Source organism: Herpailurus yagouaroundi, unplaced genomic scaffold (assembly GCF_014898765.1).
Source record: "Herpailurus yagouaroundi ecotype Mexico unplaced genomic scaffold, PumYag 160, whole genome shotgun sequence".
Classification (NCBI taxonomy): Eukaryota; Metazoa; Chordata; class Mammalia; order Carnivora; family Felidae; genus Herpailurus; species Herpailurus yagouaroundi.
The window spans coordinates 14,940,006-14,963,069 of NW_024412401.1; the positions used below are offsets into that span (position 1 = coordinate 14,940,006).

The following is a 23,064-nucleotide window of genomic DNA, read 5'->3' on the forward strand; positions in this document are numbered from 1 at the left end:
CTTACAAAGAGCCATTTCATGTGCATCTGGAACGCTTTGTTCTTTTTAAAAATTTATAGTATAACACATCTATCCTGGTCAGAAAGTCTTAAAATTGCTAACGAGGTAAAAGGAAAGAACTGTATATTAGAATTTTGAGGAAGGGTGACTGATTAAATTATAGACTACTGTATGTGGATATACTTCTCAGCTATGTGATGGCAACCTACATATAATAATATATATCGCACAAGAGTGAAAGACATTACAGAATACATCATCATACACAGAAGACTCTTTTCCTTATTATCACACTGATTTCCTCTTTTACACTAATTATTTGGGAGTAGACATATCTGAACACCTATTAGCTGAGCAATATCATGGAAACATTGCTCCTTTATCAAATACAGCAAGCTAACTTGAAGCAAAGTTTGCTGCCAGAGATGGAGAGAAGGGTTGGAAGTGGGTGTAGGGTTGGGAATATGGTGAAGGTAAGACAACAAAATATTCACAGTAGAAGATCTGATGGCAGGGCTTATATACAATACATAAGTACAAAGCATTTACTGAAAAAAAAAACAGTAAATGGATTAATGGATTAATGGGTGAATGGATAAATGAATGGATGAGGTAGAAAAATATTGAATATTTCCAACTTTACAATTTTGACAAGGATTTAATCAGGTACTATATTTGATTGTTATCTTGCATTCTGTTACAATCTCTGTTGTACTTTTCCATCCACAAATGAGAAAAATAAAAACATAATGTCCTCTAATCACTATTTGTGAGAAGCTAAGGATGTATTTTTCTTTGCTTCTTTTATACTGTTTCATATTAACAAGAGGTTTTAAAACATCATGAAAAGTACCAACCTTGAAAGCTGCATTTTGTTTTTCTCATCTCACCTAAAAAAATAAAAAAGACAAGAAAAAAATAGCAAAATTTAAGTGAAAGCCAATTAAGGCAACACAGCAGTAAAAAGAGCATTTAAAAAAAAAAAAACTTTTACCCATTTTCCCTTGACAAAGGAGACACATTTAACTGTGAAGAGAGAAACACTCTGATAAAACTTTTGCTCCCTAAATAGTTTTTTAAAAATATATTTTGTGCTTTTTGTACTTTGTGATAGTTTGCTTTTTAAAATTTTGGAAGGCATAGCAATTATGAGTGACAATGAGTAAAAATACAGAGGGGATGTTTAATAGAAATGATAAAACTAAATTGCATGTAAGGAGAAAATATATAGGCAGCAATTAATCAACCCGTGGAAATTTGCCATCATGATAAGATTTGTCGATAAATTCAGACAAGAGTATCTTAAGAGGCTATTACAATTTATTCTCAGATTCTGTATTTCTATTCTTGAATGCTTATTAGAATATAGGCTTTTGCTTCTTCTCCCTCTTTGCTTCCCCAATAATCTGTTCTCCCTTATGGACCAAGTGATTATTGTGTTGTTTATAATAACTGTTCTACATTCCTTATGGAAATTGTAATTATGATGCTGAATATTCAAACTGCAAGCCACTTTTCTCAGGGAAATTGTAATTATGATAATGCAGTATTTACCCAACCAATGTTTTCTAGTCATTGTTCTCTTTGAGGAATGAGGAGGTGAGAGAAAAAGCACTGAAATAAAACATCCTGTTGGGATCTCAGATATGTATTCTGGAAAAGCATCATCATCATAACAACAACAACAACAATAGCTAATAATTGCTATATTGCAGGTGTGGCACAATCAGGTTGACACGTGTAGGAACAGGTGTGTATTTCACGCAGGTGTACGTGAATTACACGTTTCTCATTTAACCTTCACACCAAGCCACAGAGGTAAATAATATTACTATCTCAATTTTATGAGGCTCAGAAATATTGAGTAACTTACCTAATATCACACAGTAGTAAATATTAGAGTAAGGTTTAAACTCAGGTCTGTTGGACTTGAAAAATCTATTTATGAGCTCATTGTCAAAAGCCTCCCTTTCGTTCACTGGTATCAGTGCACATTGGTGAATTGATTCGCCCGCAGTCTCTCTTTTCCAAAACCAGTGTTTCTTAGTCTGTGTGTGGCATAGTCAGCTCCATGGCAGATAGACACTGGCTATAACCCTTAATCCCCAAATATCGAATTTCTTACCCTTACCCTGAGAATGGGAATAAACCTCTGTGCAGAGTGAAATTCAACGCCATCTTTTTGAAGGGCAATTTGGCATTATTCAGTAAGATTAAAATTTTTCATGCGCTCTGATCCACAGTTGCACCTCTAGAATTTATGTTAGAGGTATCTAAGTACTCATTACAACATTGTTTTAAATAGTGTAAACCTACAGAAGCAGCCTGAATGTCTCCCAAATACTTCGTGCTACAATAGAATACAATAGCATATTAAAGTTATTAAAAAGACGGGTTCATGCTATGTGTCCTGGAAAAATGCCCAGAAAACACTGTTAGGTTAAAACAGTAAGTTGTGAAAACAGTATATATAATTTGATTCTGCTTTTGTTAAAATATAGATGTTTATTTATGTATATGTACCATCTGATTTTGCATAGAAGAAAAACTAGGGGAATAGATACTGAATACTTACAGTATCTTTTAATAATAAGTTGAAAGGGGAACTTCCCCCCATGATTAATGAGTTCTCAGTGCTTTAAATGTTTATAGTGAACATGCATTTTTTTGATAAGCAGAAAAGAAATTTTTAAAAATAGAAAAATACAGAATCAAGGACATCCAAAAATAAACACAAATATTATAGTATTTCAAGAAGAAATCCAGCAAAACAAATAAAGGTAAATCCAATGTCAATCAGTGAAAATTATTAATAAATGAGCCCCTAGATAGGATGGGAACTGGGTCTCTCCTTAACTCCTCTCATCTGCTTGCCTTACCTCTACTTTGCAAGATCTATACAACCAGGGCCCCTGGAGACCCTATCCTTTACTCTCTAGGAAATCAGCAGTAATTGTTTAGGATTTTTTCAATATTAATAAACAGTGCTTGAGTACCTATCATATACAAGAACTTTACAGACGTGCTTTTAAATCCTGTAATTGCAAGACAGGTATTTTTACTTTTGGTTTAATACATGAGGAAAATTAGGATCACTGAAATAATTTATTTACCCAAAGAGTCCAAGTTATCCTTCGTTCTCTCTCTCAGATCTCTTTTTTCGTTTTTTAAAATATTTTTTTTTCAATGTTTATTTATTTTTGGGACAGAGAGAGACAGAGCATGAACGGGGGAGGGGCAGAGAGAGAGGGAGACACAGAATCGGAAACAGGCTCCAGGCTCCGAGCCATCAGCCCAGAGCCCGACGCGGGGCTCGAACTCACGAACCGCAAGATCGTGACCTGGCTGAAGTCGGACGCTTAACCGACTGCGCCACCCAGGCGCCCCTCTTTTTTCGTTTTTTAACCTAGCAAATTTACCAGGCTTGATCAAAAAAGAAACTAAGATTAAAAAGAAACTCAGAAACTAAAACAAAACAGGAAATAAGAGACAAGAACAAAAATATATAAACTAATGGTTTCTTTTTTAGCAGACTACATTCTAGCCACCTGATAACTGTCTTATGCAGCTTGAAGATTTCCAATATCTGTTCTTGGTTCTTCTCTCAGCTTTACTCTCTGATACCCTGCCCAAAGAGTTCCACTGCCCTCTCTCATTTCTTTTCTAAGTCTTAGAATAACCTCTCCCTTGTTCTTTCAGTGGAACCCATTTATTTCATATATAGGCCACACAATGAATATTTCTGTTCTCCCACACATGGAAAGGTTAATGAGCTGTCCAGCCTGGTAACAATAGGGGTCAATTTCAAGCTTCAATTTCAGCACTAGCCCTCAGGGAGACGGACCAGCCACTTGACTGAAAGCTGATTATGACCCTGGACTTCTTCCACCTAAGAAGGAGCAGTGAATCATTTTCACTTAAACTGAAGCAAATTCCAAATATGTGTTTGCTTACTTGCTTGCAGGGCTTTGTTTAGCACCATAATCTGACAACCTATAGTGTTTGATGCATCATTACATGATCCTCCATAATATCACCCAGTGGAAATACTTTCGACATCAGCAGTAGGCACATGTTCATGGCATCTACTCATCTCAACACATATGGCATGACACAGAAGCTCTGGCCTGATAGTCCCATGCAACACCCTTTTGATAGAATGGCTGAAACACCCGTGTGAAGATGGTATCTGACAATGATGGGGTGTCACCAGAAGAATACGATAAATATTCCAGATCAAGACCTTTATTTAGTACTTCATTCTCAGTAGACAGAATGTATACATGGGTCTAGGAACCAAGGAGAGGAGGTGGAATTGGTTGAACTTAGCATCACTCCCAGGGGCATAAATGGGGAATTGGTGGCTCCTGTTTCCACAAATTTAGGGTCTGGATCTAGAGATCCCAATTTTCAGAAGTAGAATGCTTCCGTGAGGGGACACAGTAGGAGTCCTATTAAACTTTAAAATGTATTTTGTATCCAATCACTTTGAGCATCCTATGTCAGCTGTCTGGCAATAAGAAGAGCCACCATATTGGCAGGATAACTAATTGATCATCGTGAGGAAGTAGAGCTGCTGTTCTATAACAAGGGAAGGGAAGAGCTTCTGGTAACCAGGTAGTTCATAGAGCATTTTCTTTAGTATTTTCCTGCCTATTTTTGATAATAAATGGACAAGTACAAGCAGCCATGACCTATGCGAATGGTGAGGAGGTTCAGACCCCTCAGTAACGGTCTGTGCCAGCCCACAAGGTAAACTACATATATCAGTAGAAGTACTAGCCGAGGAAGAAGGGATTCTAGAATGGGTAGTAGAAGAGAGAAGACAATAGGAAGACAATATGTATCAGTTGTGGCCTTGAGACTAGCTGTGCTGGCAGGGGCTGTAGTCCCCCATAATCTTCTTCTTGGAGGTTTTCTCAAGAAAGGTGACTACTAAGGAATCCTGGAGGAGCTGTTCCCAGATAGAATAAACTTATTTTATGAAGCAAAAAAAAAAAAGCCAAGTATCACAAGGAGTAAACACAGTAGATGCTGCAGGACATTGCCCACATCTGCCTTTAGGAAATGGGAGTCATTTCCCCAGTTGCCTGAAGTGTTGGCCTCCGATGGCTCACAGCTGACTCCCTCTCTGGAGATTTCCCTCCTTCTACCAAAGGGAGCTGCCTTACCCAGATTATTTACCGTCCCACAGGCAGCTCACATCTAATGACTCACCAGTATAGGAGTACAAAAGCCAAGCCCCCTTTTCTCTACTTGGGACAACTCCAATGATGTTGATCTCAAGTACACTACCTAGAAAACTTCCTGCATAAAATCTTCCATCACAGGGGTGCCTGGGTGGCTCAGGTGGTTAAACATCTGACTCTTGATTTCTGCTTAGGTCATGATCTCACAGTTTGTGGAATCGAGTCCCTCATCTGGCTCTGTGCTGACAGTGTGGAGTCTGCTTAGGATTCTCTCTCTCATTCTCTCTATGCCCTTCCCCTGCTTGTGAACACACACACTCTCTCTCTCAAAATAAATAAACTTAAAAAAAACAAAACAACACTTCCACCTCATTGTCTCTCAGGAAAACTGACCTAAAGAAAGATTACAAAACTCAGAAGACTTGATACTGAGCACTGAACATAGATATGACTGCCTCTTAAGCCCATAGCATATCCATTGTATCTTCCTGTTTCCCATAAAGAACAGTTTAATTTAATTTTAAACATATATTTGTTTAGGCAGTAAACACAGTCAATAATGATATGTTTAAGCCTATAAATCAGAAAGCATTCTTCATTGTTACACAGTATCTACAATTACGCTGCCATTGGAACATTAAACTAATGTATTTATACCTCTTGAAATCCAGACTGAGATAAATTAATAGACATCTATACACACACACATACTAATTTATATTATAGTAAAATATGTATGCACATGCCTCTGCATATATGTGTGTACATCTCTATCTATGTTATAAAACATACCTCAAGGCTAATTTCAAGGTTAATTTGGCCAAAATCCCCAGTTATGCTAGCCTATTTTCTTTTTTTTTTTCTTTTTACTTTTGATGTTTATTTATATTTTTAGAGAGACAGAGAGAGACAGAGAGTGAGCAGGGGAGGTGCAGAGAGAGACAGAGACTGAATCTGTGATATCATGACCCGAGCCAAAGTCAGGCACCTAAACGATTGAGCCACCCAAACGCCCCAAGGCTAGTCTATTTTCAAAGAACAAAATGATAACTTTTGATCATGCCATTTTTCTAGGAAAAAAATCAAGACTTCTCTGTTGCAAAAAACTTAGAAGATTAGTTATGGAACAAAGGCTTACATTTGCTACCATAAATGTAAGGATTTTATCAAGCATGAAATGCAGTCAGAACGATTTACAGTCCAGTAAAATATTACCTCAGGCAGCCTTTACAATCAGAACACACAAGCTACCTAATTCTCTACAGTTTTGAGAGAATGCAGTTAGGATTTTACAACCAGTGAACAGAGCAACTCAGTGGTCACCATGTCTCTGTAGTCTCTTTTCTGCAAATCATTGTACCTCTTCACTCTGTTCCTAAAGACATTTTGCATCACAAATTACTTGATCTCATCTACCAACTCTTAAGACTGGATCAAATTATTACCCTCTTCTGCCTCGATGTATGTGGCATCTTTACTTATGCTCTCCTACCATTATACTTCATTACGGCTCCACAGGAAAAATAAACACAGGGTGTTAGGTGGTATTGCTCTGACACAAAACTGAGAATAGAAAATTTCAAGAAACTGGCTAGAAAGAGGGCAGAAAAGAGTGGTTACACATAGAAGAATGCCTCCTAACTTTAGTTTTATCTTACTCGTCTTTGGTTATTGGACAAAAGGTTATCATTAAACTATTCCATTGGGAGCTAGGTTTTGACAAAGTCTGAAATATCTGAGGGATGTTAAAAGTTTTGGGGCGCCTGGGTGGCGCAGTCGGTTAAGCGTCAGACTTCAGCCAGATCACGATCTCGCGGTCCGTGAGTTCGAGCCCCGCGTCGGGCTCTGGGCTGAATGCTCAGAGCCTGGAGCCTGTTTCCGATTCTGTGTCTCCCTCTCTCTCTGCCCCTTCCCCGTTCATGCTCTGTCTCTCTCTGTCCCAAAAAATAAATAAAAAACGTTGAAAAAAAAATAAAAAAAAAAAGTTTCAACTTGTGATAACTGGGAACCTGTAGGAACCTCCCCCACAGGACTGCATTATACATCCCCTGTGGAGATGTGGGTCAATAAAGCAAAGCACAGGAAATATTTTGAATGAAGCATGAAGCTAAAGAATTGGATGCTTTACTAAGAAGTAGCAGGTTTTGTACAGGACACTCCACACAGTGAGCTTTAAGTTAAAGACATCCAGACTTCCAGAAACACCTCTACAAGACCATTGTTCACCTAATGATTGATAATTCTGTAGGACTGTACAGTCGGTCATTCTAAATTTATTCTGGGGCCATTCATTATTCTTAAGTCATTAACATGTAAACCTGTAAACCTCAGGAAGACAGCAACATAGATTCAAATCAGTTCATTAATCATTATAATTGGGGTTGTGGAAGATACAGAGATGTTCATGACCTACTCACAAGGAGCTTACCTTGACTTGTAAGACCAGTACAATTGGCATTCTCTCAAACCTGCAACAGCATGTGACTACTCAGTTCCTAATGAGTAATATTTTTGGGTTCAGGGAAGAGAGTCAACTTTTTGCCCATGACACCCAGAAAGAGCATAGCTGAGTGAAGTCAGTACAGAAAGCGACATGCTATATATTATATTTAACATCACGCTAGTACATATGAAAACACAGACCAACAAACAGATAAAGACTATGTATCTTACATATAAAGGCATGGGGTTGACTCTGTAACCCCAGGGTCTCTCCAGCACAGAGCATATCAGAGTGGAAAATTATGTTCTAAGAATTTAATTTTGATGCATTTTTTAAAGAATATTTGAAATTAAATAACAGAGAGATGTTGGGGAATTGTCTGAATTTGCAGGCTGGAACCAGAGAAACGGTTTGGAGATGAGTAGGCAGTTTATAAGAACCGTTGAAGTGGCACTTGCCAGAGAGTAAAGGCAGGTTGTTTTATGTTCGTCTGCTTTAGTCCTCCTGACAGAGATGGCAAATAGAACCCAAATTAACTAAGGTGAAATCATGCCTTTCTACAACTCTGGGAAAGCAGTATCATTTAAAAAGTACTGAACAAGGAATCAGGAGGCCAGGGTTTAGTCTGTACCCCGCCTCCAAAGGGTTATCTGTTTCCAGACAAGGTGTTTTCTCAACCTGAGGTACAAGTTAAGTCTCAAGAGGCAAACTAAGCACAGGAAAGGTATACAGCTTGACACATTCTAAATAAGTGACAGCTAGTAAGGTATATCCAAGTCCAGAATCCCAAGGGGAACCTAAAGGGATACTGAGAAAGACAAAACCTAAGTGGAAAACAAAGGAGAAGGAATAGAATGAAAATATGAACCTGAAACAAATGTCAGGGAACATATGGAAAACTGACTTAATCCCACAGTAAGCGAATGTTTGGATACACAACCTAGATCCTAGAGATCATATGTCACAGCAAGAAAATGTGGATTGTGTTGATTGCTCAGGAATCACATGGTGTATTTGTGGCCTGATGTCAAGGCAGACTGTAAGCACCGTGCAAAAGGGACATCTCTCTTTTTCTCACAGTAAATGGCACGTGGTTAGTACTTGATACATATCTTAGAATGAGTGAATGGTGTGACTAGATGAGATAAAAGGGATAGAAATAAATGGGACAAATATAGCAAATAACTGAGTGATGAACTAAAGGTAACAAGATGCATTTGATGAATGTCATTGGTTAAAAAAGCATTGGCCTAGGAATCAGGGAGCCATTGTGTCATTACAGGTGCCTTATAATTTTTAAACTAGTCCTTAACATCATTCATTCTTTTAAAATAAAGTAAGAAAGCAATATAATGAAAAACATGAGATTCTTTACTTGGTCCTCTCCTCCCATCCTGCTCTGCGAAGTAACCACCTCCCCACTATGTCAATTAACATAGAGTGATTTAGACAAGAGTACGGAATGGAAGTATGACTTTTGAATCAATAGGAAATGTGATGTGTCTCCCACACACTTTAGTGCTATCTTAGGCTTTGTTATTACACCCACAGTATATAAAGGAAGGTAGGAAATGAACCTGCTTTAGTGTTCAGTTGTCATATCAATAGGGAGCATTGCTTTTGTTTTGGAAACCAGATTTTATGAGATCCACAAACAAATCGAACATAATCTGGGAGAAAGGCTGAGTTAGTGAAGAAATTCAAAATAAAATAAGGTATGGCTGAAGGAACTGAACATGATCAGGGGAAGCATGCAAATTGTTTTGGAACATCTGAATAAGAACCATAAAATTTTAGATGGAAAGATTCAAAGTAACATGATGAAGAATACTAAAAACGGTCTCAAGATGGCTTTTATTGCCTAAAGACAGAGTCTGGCAAACTACAGGCTGCCTAATCCAGCCCCACTCTTTATGCTCTTTATATATTGTTTATGTTGGCTCTCCTGCTGCAAGAGCAGAGACGAGCAATTTCGACAGAGACCATACAGCTCACAAATATGTTCACTATGCAACCATTTACAGAAAAAGTCAGCTGGCCTTGAGAGATGGACAACCATTCCTTCATTTATTCATTCACTTAGGAAACATGTTTGAAGCACATACTTGACTCTAAAATGTATAAGACACTGGCAATATATAGTAATACACAGTATGTACCTTAGCCTAGGTACCAATATCCCTGTCACCAAACATAAATAAACTAGATGATCATTAACAGAGGATATTTTAGAGGGGAGAAAAATCATGAAATAAATTATTGGATTCAATGACTTCAAAGGTTTCTTTCAAATGCAAAAAAATTTTAAAGGGAAAGTTTCATGGAAGAAAAAGCCTTGAAAAACTGGTAAATGGAAACAGAGAAGTAGGAAGCGGGGTTCCTTCAGGTATGGAGAAGGGTCAAGGTGGGTGATCACAAAATAAAAATCAGTCAATTTGGAAAAGCATATTAGAGTAGGAGTGAGGAAGTACAGAGGAGGTATGTTTGGAAAGGCCAAAAGAACCATAGTGTGAAGGGTATTCTATGTGAAGCTTAATATTTTTCAGGTATTTTAGACAATAGGAGGCTACAAAGTGTTTTTAAAAAGAGGTAGTATAAATAAAGTTAAATCCTGGAAAGATTGATTTGACAATGATATGTAGGACAAATTGGAGAAGAAAGAAAACTAGAGACTCAAGAAAAGCACAAAATCTACAGACTGGATAGAAAGAGAGAAGCAGAAATGGATGTGTATTTCACATGAAGGACATGTATTGGGTCTACAGCAACTCAGGCTTTTCAAGAACAAGGAGCAGGAGCTGGATGTGACTGGGGCCTGTCCCTAACTGTGTATTTCTTTCTCAGGGCCAAGGGTTTCCTTTATACAAGATCCAAAGAAACATGGTAAACTCCATCTTGATTTGAGTCAATACCCAAGGAAGTCCAACACTGGCGGGTAGAAAACAGTGTGTTCAAAACAGGATCCCTGACAGTAATTATGGCTATATAGGATGGTGTTTGGAATCTTACAGCAGAACCCATCAGCTTTTTCAGGGCACTAGTTAAAAGATAACAATTGACAACTTGGTGTGTCAAGTCTGGAAGGAAAGTGCAGAGCAAAACAAACAGCCAGAAATTCAGTAATAGAGTTCTGATTAACATGGTAGAAATAGAAAAAAAAAAGTGTCTCTGCGGGTATTTGTATACCAAGGGCTGCAAGAATAATTACAGTCCATGGTTGGTGTGCTTGAGGCTGTTGATGTATTATGTAATTTGGAACTGGGTGCGGCCATGCATGCAAATAGCAGATTTCAAGGAACACAAGGACTGCCCATAGAATAATTATAACTACTTTTATAGGGAGTTCAAATGTGTCCTTAGCAATTTGGGATGGAGTGTACACGTATATATATCAAATACACAAAAGATGCTTATGTCTGAATGGACACCATCAAGAAGAAAAATAGACAACAATCTTTTCAAAGATTATTATTATTCACTCGCAGTCCGTGAGTTCGAGCCCCGCGTCGGGCTCTGTGCTGACAGCTCAGAGCCTGGAGCCTGTTTCGGATTCTGTGTCTCCCTCTCTCTGACCCTCCCCCGTTCATGCTCTGTCTCTCTCTGTCTCAAAAATAAATAAATGTTAAAAAAAAAATTTAAAAAAGATTATTATTATTCATAGATTGTAATTGTGGCTCTAAAAGGAAATCTTCATCTTCTGCCCATAGTCTACTCAATTGTATCTGATGAAAGTCCTCAGCTTGCAGAAAGTTGATCATATATTGACAAATGAGGAAATCACCCAGATGGGCATTTATGTTGTACTTCTAACCTAACCAACCATCCTATTGTAAAGAGAAGAAACCCAAAGCTGCAAATTTGGGGAAGATTTTTGACCAAATCATTGAGTCCTGCCCTGTAGGTCAAAAGACTTAGGGCATCATTCAGATTTGTAGATTTCATTTTTCCTTTTACTGCTAATAAATTCAAAGATGTCTGCATATTGTTAATACACATAGTGAGTATATTGCAGTGAGTACATTACAATGGAAAGAGCAGTCTTTGGCTTCAGATGTACCGAGGTTGAATCCCAGCATTATTACTTATTAGCTGGAAAACACTGGATGAGTTCCATAACTTCTCTGAACCCCAGTTTTCTTATCTATAAAATGAGAGTGAGATTATATACAGATAGTGCCTCACACTTATTAGACACAAAATAAATATTAGTTCCATTTCATCTTTAATACTGTTTTAGATTATTAAACTATCTCAGCTAGTGGCATTTATCATCTGTGACATTCAAAATATTAAAGCATTATTAGAACATCTCAAATGTCTAGTATTCAAAGATATTATCACATGGAATAATTCACATGGAAAGATTCACATGAGAAAAGTCATTAGGTATGTCTTTGTAAAACAATCACATCAATAAATCACATATTAAGTGGGTTTAGCTAGCCACCTATAGCACATTATGGACATTAATAAGTGTTCATTTATATTAAGGACAAACATAATATCCACAGGGTGAGTCAGCTGAATACCAAGTAAATACATTTTATATTTCCTATGTTGTACCTCAGCAATACTTAGAGCAAAGCCTTGAATCTCATGGGGCTCATTCACACACAGTCTGTAGCTCTTCAATACCTAAAACCCTCATATAGAAATATTGTAATTAAGTTCTACAAGCCACACAGTATATTTAAATGGGAAGTGCTAAAGCATAGTGGCTAATAATACTTGCTCTATTTTTAGATACCCTTGATAGGGCTCTTCAACTTGCTGTGTGGTCTTCAACAGGTTACTTGACCCCATGCCTCATTTTCTTGATTGGTAAAATGCGGATGATAATAAACAGCACATACCTCATACTATGAGGACTGAACGAGAAATTGCTACAATTAAAGCACTTGCTACTTTGGAATCATGATTTTTTCACACCTTTTTCCAAACAAGATTTGTGGGGATTTATGATGTACATGACACTTAGAACAAAAGGGACATAAAGAATAGGAACACTACTGTAGAAGGTGGTGGTAGTGGAGGCAGGGTCTTCTACTCTGCCATAGAGCTGATCTGCCTCCAGCCCGATCCAGAGCCAAGACCCCTGGTTAAAATCCTTCACGTGTACCTCATCACCTATAAGATGAAGCTCATTCACTCTACATGCATTTGAGGCCCTTCGTAGGGTAGTCTCTTGCCTACCTTGCTGGAAGCATTCACCCTTTCATTTTTAAAGTTGAAACACCATAGATCTCTAATCTTTTGTTGTACACATTGATCTTAGATTTTTGCTCTGCCTCTTGTTTTTATATACAGTCCCTTCTCCACCCTGAATGCTTTCTTCTCTCTTCCTTAATTCCCATGAAAGACCTTATTGTATGGGAAGGTTTATGAAAGGAAGTCTGGACTACTTGGAAGAAGGTCTCCAAAAAGCCAACATATTAAAGGCAGTAGAGACTAAGAGGAAATCAGATTTCTCAGGGGATGCCACCTGGGAAGAAGGTAGTCTGTGCAGAGAATCTCCCAGCAAGTGAAGTCTTTAACATAGATAGGAATTTGGAGGTGAATGAAAAAAAAGAGGGGTTTGTCACCTCCCAGCCCCAACCACTAAATTAATGTTGAATGTTGATTTATGCTAATGATACTTAGTAATGTAATTCTCTGTAAGAGCATCTGTACAATATTTCAGATATTCCCAGAGGTGCTTAGAGAGAGAGGCAGTAAGTCAACCAGATAATATTGTGTGAAATTAATTAAACAGTGACTTTAATATAAGGGAGCTCTGAATTGGAAAATACATCTGTTGCATATAAGCATTTTCTTCCACCAACACCTGTGGTGCTTAGGTTTACCTAGCATTCTTGTGGTAAAAGATTTTGGAGTAGAAAAAGCTACAATCTTATCCTAATGCATAAAATAAGGTAAAATGGATTGAGGGCAGAATTACACCTATGAAAATTCTTTTATATATTTTCATATGCACTAAAATAAAACGCTATAAAATATAACATAGAAATTTGCATATATTGAATTAGTGATAAAGAGTACTATACTCCTTATTTATATTTTAAACTGTGGGTAGATAATTTCAAAGCTGTATTCAGATAATTTTTTTAATTTGGTAATTTTTAATAATGTAATAAGGAAATCTATCATCAAAACAACAATTAGAAAACTGACAGCATGGTCTTACTCAGCCCCAAACAAATGATTCCCCTCAAGCAAAAAAAAGCAATCAGAATTCTACATTCATTGTTCTCTTCCTTCCATTTTTCATAGTGTCGTATCTATAGGCATTTTTATAAAAAGGAATATATATATGCAAATTCATTTATAATGTTTTCAATTTTAAAAAGTAAATATATTTAATTACATGGGCTTTTTTCAGTTAGCATTTTATTGTAGTTATTGATATATTTGGATCTACTTCTACGTTTTCATTTACTTCAGTTTGACATTCTGTTCTATACTTAAAAAAATTATTTTTTAATGTTTATTTATTTATTTTTTTTGAGTGAGAGAGAGACAGACAGAGTGTGAGCAGGGGAGGGGTACAGAGAGAGGGAGACACAGAATCTGAAGCAGGCTCCAGGTTCTGAGCTGTCAGAACAGAGCCCGACACGGGGCTTGAACTCTTGAACTGTGAGATCATGACCTGAGCTGAAGTTGGATGTGTAACCGACTGAGCCAACCAGGTGCCCCTGTTCTATACTTTTTAAAATAATAATCATCTCCCTTTATTTTTTCCATTCGTTCTAAAACAAACACATCACATTCATTGAATTCCACTCCTCAAAATACATCTTCTGTAGACTTTTAATTTTGTATTAGTTTAGATATATTTTATCTTTTTCTTTGCTCTTAGCATTTGACAAAGCATAAAATATATATTTTTTAATGTTTATTTATTTTTGATAGAGACAGAATGCAAGCTGGGGAGGGGCAGAGAGAGAAGGAGACACAGATATGAAGCAGGCTCCAGGCACCAAACTGTCCACCACAGAGCCCCATGTGGGGCTCGAACCCATGAACCATGAGATCGTGACCTAAGCTGAAGTCAGATGCTTAACCAACTGACCCACCCAGATGCCCCAAGAATAAAATATTTTTTAAAACATCACATATTTATTACAATATCTCTGCAGACCTCTCTATCTTCTTATTTAAATATTTTATCCAAATTGTTCCCAGTGTGGATCTTTGGCCAGTTTCATAGGCTCTGTATATAATAAAGTAGGCTATCTTCTCACATTTAAATAACAGCTGGATATCAGGTCTTAAGTGCTTTTAATACTTGAAAAGCATTCCACTGTTTTCTTGTATCCAACATTGTAGTTGAAAAATCTGGTATTAGTCTGATTCTTGTTTTCTTTCTTTTTTTTTTTTTTTAATTTAATGTTTTCATTTTAATTCCAGTATAGTTAACATACAGTGCTATAATAGTTTCAGGTATACAATATCATGATTCAACAATTCTATACATTACTCAGTGTAGTAATGAGTGTATTTTTTAAGGATAAGTGCATTCTTAATCCACATCACCTATATCTCCTATCTCCACCCATCTCTCCTCCCCTATAGTGAAGAGTCTGTTTCTTGGTTTGCCTCTCTCTCTTCATGTTTTTCCTTTGCTGTTTGTCTTGTTTCTTAAGTTCCACACATGAATGACATCATAGGGTATTTGCCTGTCTCTGGCTTCTTTTGCTTAGCATTATATTCTCTTGTTCCATCTATGTTGTTGCAAATGGCAAGATTTCATTATTTTTAATGGTTGAATAATATTCCATTGTATATATGTATGTATGTATACCACATCTTCTTTATCCATCTATAGATGGACACTTGGACTGCTTTTATAATTTACTATTGTAAATAATTTTGCAAGAAACATAGGGGCACATGTATCCCTTTGAATTAGTGTTTTTGTATTTTGTAGGTAAATTCCTAGTAGTGCAATTACTGAATCACAGAGTAGTTCCATTTTTAACTTTCTGAGGAAACTTCACTGTTTTCCACAGTGGCTGAACCAGTTTGCACTCTCACCAATAGTGCATGAGAGTCCCTATTTCTCCACGTCCTCGCCAACACTTGTTTCTTTTGATTTTGATTCTGTCAGAACGTTTAGACATTCTGACAGATGTGAGGTGATATCTCATTGTGATTTTGATTGGCATTTCCTTGATGATAAGTGATGTTGAGCATCTTTTAATGTGTCTGTGGCCATGTGTAAGTCTTCTTTAGAGAAATTTCTGTTCGTGTGTTCTGCCCATTTTTAATTGGATTATTTGTTTTTTGCGTGTTGAGTTGTATAAGTTCTTTATGTATTTTGGATACTAACCTTTTACCAGAGATATCATTTGCAAATGTCTTCTCCCATTTAGTAGTTTGTCTTTTAGTTTTGTTGACTGTTTCCTTTACTGTGCAGAAGCTTTTCATTCTGATGTAGCCCCAATAGTTTATTTTTGCTTTTGTTTCCCTTGCCTGAGGAGACATATCTAGAAAGAAGTTGCTATGTTCATAATCAAAACAGTATGTTTCTTGTTTCCTTGATGTGATCTACTTCCTCCTATTCATTCTTTAATTCTATTAATATTTACTAAATCCCTACTATGTAATGCACTAAGTTAAGCAACCGAGGCATAGGAGTGAACAAGATGCTTAGCCACACATTCTTGAATGTTGCCTTCGCATGGCATGCAGTTAACATGGGCACACACGTTTTTAATGCCAATTTTAATGGAAGCGTTACCTTCCTTTCATGATCTTAAAGACTTATGCTCAAAATCTCTATACCTATACTATTTGCTTCACCTGATTTGGTACTCCCAGCTCCAAGTTCCTGCTAAATTGTAATTAACCTCACCTGAAGTGATTTAAAATTCACTTGATTTACCTAGACAAGATTTCTCTTTGTCATAGCTTTTGAAAAGTTATGCAGAAGTAAATTCACACAGAGGTTAATTTTATATAAGAAGAACTCATAATTGAAGGTTAGCAGGGAGGAATTGCTATATTCAACTTCATGTCTCTACCCTGAATTGAGAAAAGTAGAGAAGGCACAAATACTGTTACGCTTCATAATGCTGTTTTCCTCTTTCTAGACAAATAAAATTAGCCTTTGTGGCTGGGAAGAAGTTCTATGCAGCTTAGGGAAAATTATGAAGCAGAAGGAAATGAAGTGAACCAAAGATAAATATTCAAAATATAATCTTGCCCTGGAAGTCTCAAATGTACTAAATCCTCTATGAATTGCGTTTCTTTCCATAAAAAAATAGGATATGCTCATAGACAAATATATATGCATGAGTTTCATTAGTATACCTTTCTGGATAACCACAGCAAGGTGCAGCCATAGACTCTGAGAAGCCAAAAGAAAATAAACCCAGACAGGAAAGAGGGATGACAGTTAGGGTTTATTAGGGAAACCTGTATATCCTCGGAAGCTGTGTGGACTTTTGTTTTAATGACATAATAGAATTCAACATATATTTTCTTACAGAATGTCAATAATAAAATACTACAGCTTTGGGCCTTCTGGGAACTCAGTCATGATAGCAGCTAATTGCCTTTGAGAGGAATATCAACAAGCATGAAGTGTCTCTTCTTCCAATTAAGGTAGACTTACTAGTGGAAACCTTGCACATAACACATAGCCTACCTGACATATATCCCTCTGCCTGCTTGAGGAGCACCTGTTAGCAAAGATTTTATCACATATGTTATAGTTCTCTTATTTATTTAATTTTTTAAATGTTTATTTATTTTTTAGAGAGAGAGACAGAGTGTGAGTGGGGGAGAGGCAGAGAGAGAGAGGGAGAAACAGAATCTAAAGCAGGCTCCAGGCTCTGAGCTTTCAGCACAGAGCCCAATTTGGGGCTTGAACTCACCAACCATGAGCTCACGACCTGAGCTGAAGACGCTTAACCTACTGAGCCACCCAGGGGTCCCTGTTCTTCTCTTTTTTAAAGGGGAAGGACATACAGTGTTCTTATAGAGATCAGGGACTGCCCAAGTTCATTGTGCAGAATTTGTCTGTGCTCTTTGACACTGTGGCACACGACAGAGGCCAGTCTTCTAGTTAGCACCTTCATTTGCTGCTAAAAGACATTAACTGCCTGAGAAAGAGGAACTTGCATATGTATGTGTATATTTACTTCCTTTTCCTTTGCTTTATGTTTCCCTAATACTCTACATATCCTCTTCCAACTCATGGCAACTGCAAAAATATATTTTAAATAATTACAAAAGAAGATCAAATAAACATACATACTAGTGAATAATTCTAAAACTAAAGGAAACTTTTGTATTGGTCAATGTCATTTCAATAGAGATAATAAGGTCTATAAATCTAAGAAATACTACACCTTCAACTAATAAAAGGTAGATACTTTCAATGTACCTTGTATGCTATATGAGAAGTTCAGTCACACATTCTTCAATATGGGGCTTCTAATTTTAAAAACAAACTACTCTAGATAGATAGTTTCTTTATAAGGTAAGGGTTTCTTAGAATAACTTGTGAGTGTGAATACGTGAGAAAAATCATTAACAAAATAACTATTTTTATTTCAGCCAAAATAAAGGGAAACATAACATTTTCGTATTTTATATGGGAACAAAAAGGATATCACACACATTTTAAGTATACAGAGCTTACACAGTTTAAAAAACAGGTATTGAAAACACAATAAGAATGCTTATAGGGGCACCTGAGTGGCTCAGTGGGTTAAGTGTCCGACTCTTAGTCTTGGCTCAGGTCGTGATGTGGTGGTTCATGGGTTCAAGCCATGCATCATGTCAACATGTGTTGACAATGGGAAGCCTGATTGGGATTATCTGTCTGCCCCAGTCCCTCGTCCCTCAAAATAAATAAATTAACTTAAAAAAAAGAATTTGTATAAACATTGTGTTGGGGTAAAGAATTACAATATAGTGAGCACTGTGTACCTTCCACCTGGTGTAAGTAATAGACGATTCCCATTAATTGAAGGACCTCACAGGTCCATCGTTGATACCAGCTACTGCCCCTCCCACCTCCAAAGATAAATTGGTTCACCAAATTTAGTGATAATTGCCTCACTGTTCTTCATAGCTTTACCACACTGGTTACTACCCTGAAACATAACATCCTACTTTGCATACTTCCAAGTTCATGTAACTAGATTTGCTTTTTTCCTGTCAGTGTTTTGTCATTAAGATAGAGTCATGTTGTTTTGTGCAGCTGTAGCTTATTCACTCTTGTTGTAGAGTATTACATTATGTGAGTATACCACATTTTTTCCCTTCATTCCACTGTTGATAGGCATTTGGGATTTTCCTAGAATTTCGCTATTATAAACATTGCTGCTGTTAACATTCATGCATGTGTCTTCTGGCTCAGGAGCCCTGAGACACAGAAGCAATAGTTTTTCATAGGTTTACAGCTAGAAGTGGTATTGCTGAGCAACAGGGTATGCATATGTTCAGCTTTATTATAGTTAACTAAACTGCTTTCCAAATCTGTTTCTTTGAAACATGGACTTCAAAAATTTTGTTTACTTGCCAAGCCTTAATATTATAAGACTTTTTTTTAAGTTTATTTATTTATTTTGAGAGAAAGGGAGAGAGAGCAGGGGAGAGGGAGAGAGAGAGAATCCCAAGCAGGCTTTCTGCTATCAGCACAGAGCCAGATGTGGGACTTGATCTCACAAACCATGAGATCATGACTTGAGCTGAAATCAAGAGTTGGACACTTAACCAACTGAGCCACCCAGGTGCCCCAATGTTGTAAGAGTTTTAATTTTTTCAAATTCTGTATCTCACTCTTGGTTTTATTTTATTTTTTATTTATTTTTTTAAAATTTTATGTTTATTTAGTTTTTGAGAGAGAGAAAGAGACAGAGCATGAGGGGCAGAGGGGCAGAGAGAGAAGGAGACACAGAATCAGAAGCAGGCTCCAGGTTCTGAGCTGTCAGCACAGAGACCAATGCAGGGCTTGAACTCACAGACCATGAGATCATGGCCTGGGCCAGAGTCAGGTGCTCAACCGACTGAGCCACCAGGCGCCCCATCCATCACTCTTGATTTTAATGTATGTTTCTCTGGTTTTTAATGAGGCTGATGATACATGGGGTTTCTCATCTGTGATATGCCTGTTGAAGGTATTTCTTGTGTATTTTGTGATCTTTTACTCTGAGCTTATTTTTCCTTGAAGCTTTATCTGTGGAAATCTTTTATGCCTGAGCCAAATGTGGATTCACTCAAACATAATTTGCCTTTTCTTCTGCTACTGATTTAGAAGTTTTATCAAGATGCAAAAACTTAAAACTAAACAGTTGGCTTGAGAGTTTGTTTGGATCCCCCAAGTAGAATGAATTCAGGCTGTAAACCATACATGAGGGCTTACTGTGGTTACTCAAATTCTTGGGATTTTTTTTCTCTTCACTCAATGTCAAGATTCAAGGAAGACAATGATTCTTGCCATTTCTTGGAGTGTAGATGGCTTATTGGTAATTTACCTTAAAACAAAGGTACAACCCTTTACATTCCCAGCTTTTCTGGGGCATGACAAGGCACAGTGATGTCACTGTCACTCCCCATGACCTGTAAACATCAGTACCCCAACTTCTGCCCCATTTCCTAGAGGGTTCAGTAGTCAGCCCCAATGCATCATCTGGCAAGGAACCTAGTCGTCTCCCTAGAGAACATGGAAACCAAGCATCTCAGCTTCACACACACAGACACACACACACACACACACACACACACACACACACACACACACACTGAAACCTTACTGTGATCAATGAATCTGGAATTTTGCAATTGGAAAAATCTAGAAACCATTTAAATTCACAGACATCTAAGATTTTATTGTGTCATTGAATAGTGCTTTTATTTTGAACTGCATATGGAAGGCACATACATTTCCAAGTTTAGAGGAAATGAAATCTTAATCTAGCCCTGGCATCATGTCCCACATTCCATAATCCCCTTTCTCTCGCCCTATGTCAAGGTCTGGATCATTGCTAAACTGCCGAGTTAATTTGCTAAACTACATGGAAAATATTTTTGTGGTCTGGAAAAATTATGTCTTTTTGTAACTGAGCAATCTATTTCCTATTTTTATTTGATTCAAATTCAATTTTTATAGCTTGATGAACCATTTTCCTAACAATAGTTAACATTTTTTTTTGAGTGTCTATCTGCCAGACTATATGTTAGTGTGTTTCATTATTTAGCAAATGCTTGCAACTCTTCCTGATGGCCCAAGGTTGCCTGGCTAGTAAATGCCTGAGGTGTATTCTACATCATCAGGTCACTGCTTCCACACTGACTCTCTACAACACTGCCATGCATTGTGAGCAAGTAGCCTCCCATTGTTCAAATCCAGCAGGTGACTACAAAATTAAACTATTTCTTTCAGCACAGATTCTGAATTGTTTGGCAAATAACAATGAAAGAACACATTATTGTAAACTCTTAATTCACATCCATGCATATGGATGTTTACCCTGAAGCTATGTATTATTTAATAATTATCTGGTTAAATCACTTTATGTATCAATCTATTAAGTACAGAATTGCTGGTATTTCTAGCTTTCATGTTACGAACAGCTTCCATTGTTCTCCTGCTATTAAAATGTTGACATATGCACACAAAATAGAAAAAGGTTTCCTTTGAATGCCACATAAATGCACAATTAAAAAAAAAGCCTTCAGAAAGGAGTTTGTGATCACAGCCCACTAGACCTTGATATATACATACACGTCTGCCATCTCCTAAACCTGCCTGTGTTCCAGTTTCCTGTAAAATGGGGAGAAGACACATTTAACTTCTCTCAGGTAGAAACGATTTAATGAAGACATGAATGCAAAGCAATTTGGTTTCTTCAGAGCTAAGAATTTTATAAACAAAAGGCATTATCATGATGCTCTTGTTATTATTCACTTGTGCTATAAAAGCCTCCCAAATGCAGCCAAAGTATGAAAAAAAAATCCAACCACATCGTTGAAAAAGCTTTTATCTTCTTTGCCCTTCTATCTTAGAAGCATTAGTTTAAAAAATGTCTCATGTACTTGACAAGTCAGAAAGAATTATTGTTACAGATGGAAAAGTAATCTATATACAGGTACTGATCCAACAATATGACTGCCAGATATGTAAAATCACTAAAACATAGATGCAGGTAATTGTCAGAATAATTCTGATTCACCTTTGGTTTGCTTGCTTATTAACCCCTTAACTTAAATCGTTTTTTTTTTCCAAATCAACTTTATGTTGGTATAATTTATGCACAGTACAATTCACACAGTGTAACTGTAAAATCAGTGAACTGTGACAGATTTGTAAATCCAAATAATCACTACCACACGGATCAAGATATAGGATATTTTTATCTCATCAGAAAGTTCTCTCCTGCTTCTTTGCATAGATCCAGTTTTAACTCATTAGAAATTAGATCTTATATTTACGTGGATAGTATTATCTTGGATTAAAAAATCCAGTGCCTAAATTCCTGCCTAAGGGATGGGGGGTGGGGGTGAAACAGCTGGAATCAGCAGTTTTTCTACTATTTATGAATTACCATTTCCTCAGAAAGGCCTTCTCCACCTAATTTTTTTTTAATGTTTATTTATTTTTGACAGAGAGAGAGAGAGAGAGAGAGAGAGAGAGAATGAGTGGGGGAAGGACAGAGAGAGAGAGGGAGACACAGAATCTGAAGCAGGCTTCAGGCTTTGAGCTGTCAGCACAGAGCCCAAAACGGGGCTCAAACTCATGGACTGCAAGATCATGACCTGAGCTGAAGTCGGATGCTCAACCAACTGAGCCGCCCAGGTGCCCAGGCTTTCTCCATCTAAAGGCTTCTTTATTGTTTCTTGTCATACCCTGTCCTTTTCCGTTATTCCTTTTATCATAATTTGTAATTACATATTTATTGGTGTGTGTGTGTGTGTGCATGTGCATGACTATGTATGTGTGTATGAGTATATGTGTATTTATTTAGTGTTTATATCACCCACTAGACTTAAGACTTTCCACAAGTAGGGATCATATATATAGTTTTTCTATTGCTTGTATGTTGTTAATTAATGACTGACACTCTTCTGGCACATAGAGGTACTCAATAATTATCTCTGAATATACCATTACATAGCTAATTCATGTATACAACATTTATTAAGTGCCTACTATAGGCAAGGGGACTGCATTGTACTGAAGAGTTAAAGGTGGAAGATAATGCACAATAAGAAGCTACTTTTGTCAAATCCATGATTATGTTTCTAAAAACTAACACCTCGGTTATTACCATGTTTAGTCAATTAAGATATATACTCTTTTAATTAGGATCCAGTTGACAACATGTATGAGGGAAGAAGGGCTACTCTTTGAGAGAGAGTCATGCTGTACATTCAACACATTTCGGAAAAGACTGGCTTTGGCTTCAGACACTCCTGGGT

The 23,064-nt window shown here is 37.0% G+C and overlaps 1 protein-coding gene across 4 annotated transcripts in view; it reads right to left on the reverse strand.

Moving 5' to 3' along the window:
* The window catches only part of LINGO2 (leucine rich repeat and Ig domain containing 2), a 508,494-nt gene that overhangs the window by 381,863 nt on the left and 103,567 nt on the right, over positions 1 to 23,064 (reverse strand). For 3 of the 4 annotated variants that reach the window (XR_005792499.1, XM_040481440.1, XM_040481439.1), the window contains exon 2: positions 858 to 890. The exons of the other annotated variant lie outside the window; for it this stretch is intronic. The gene's annotated coding sequence lies outside the window, so the exon portion shown is untranslated. The remainder of the gene's footprint in view (positions 1 to 857; positions 891 to 23,064) is intronic. 4 annotated transcript variants of the gene reach the window in all.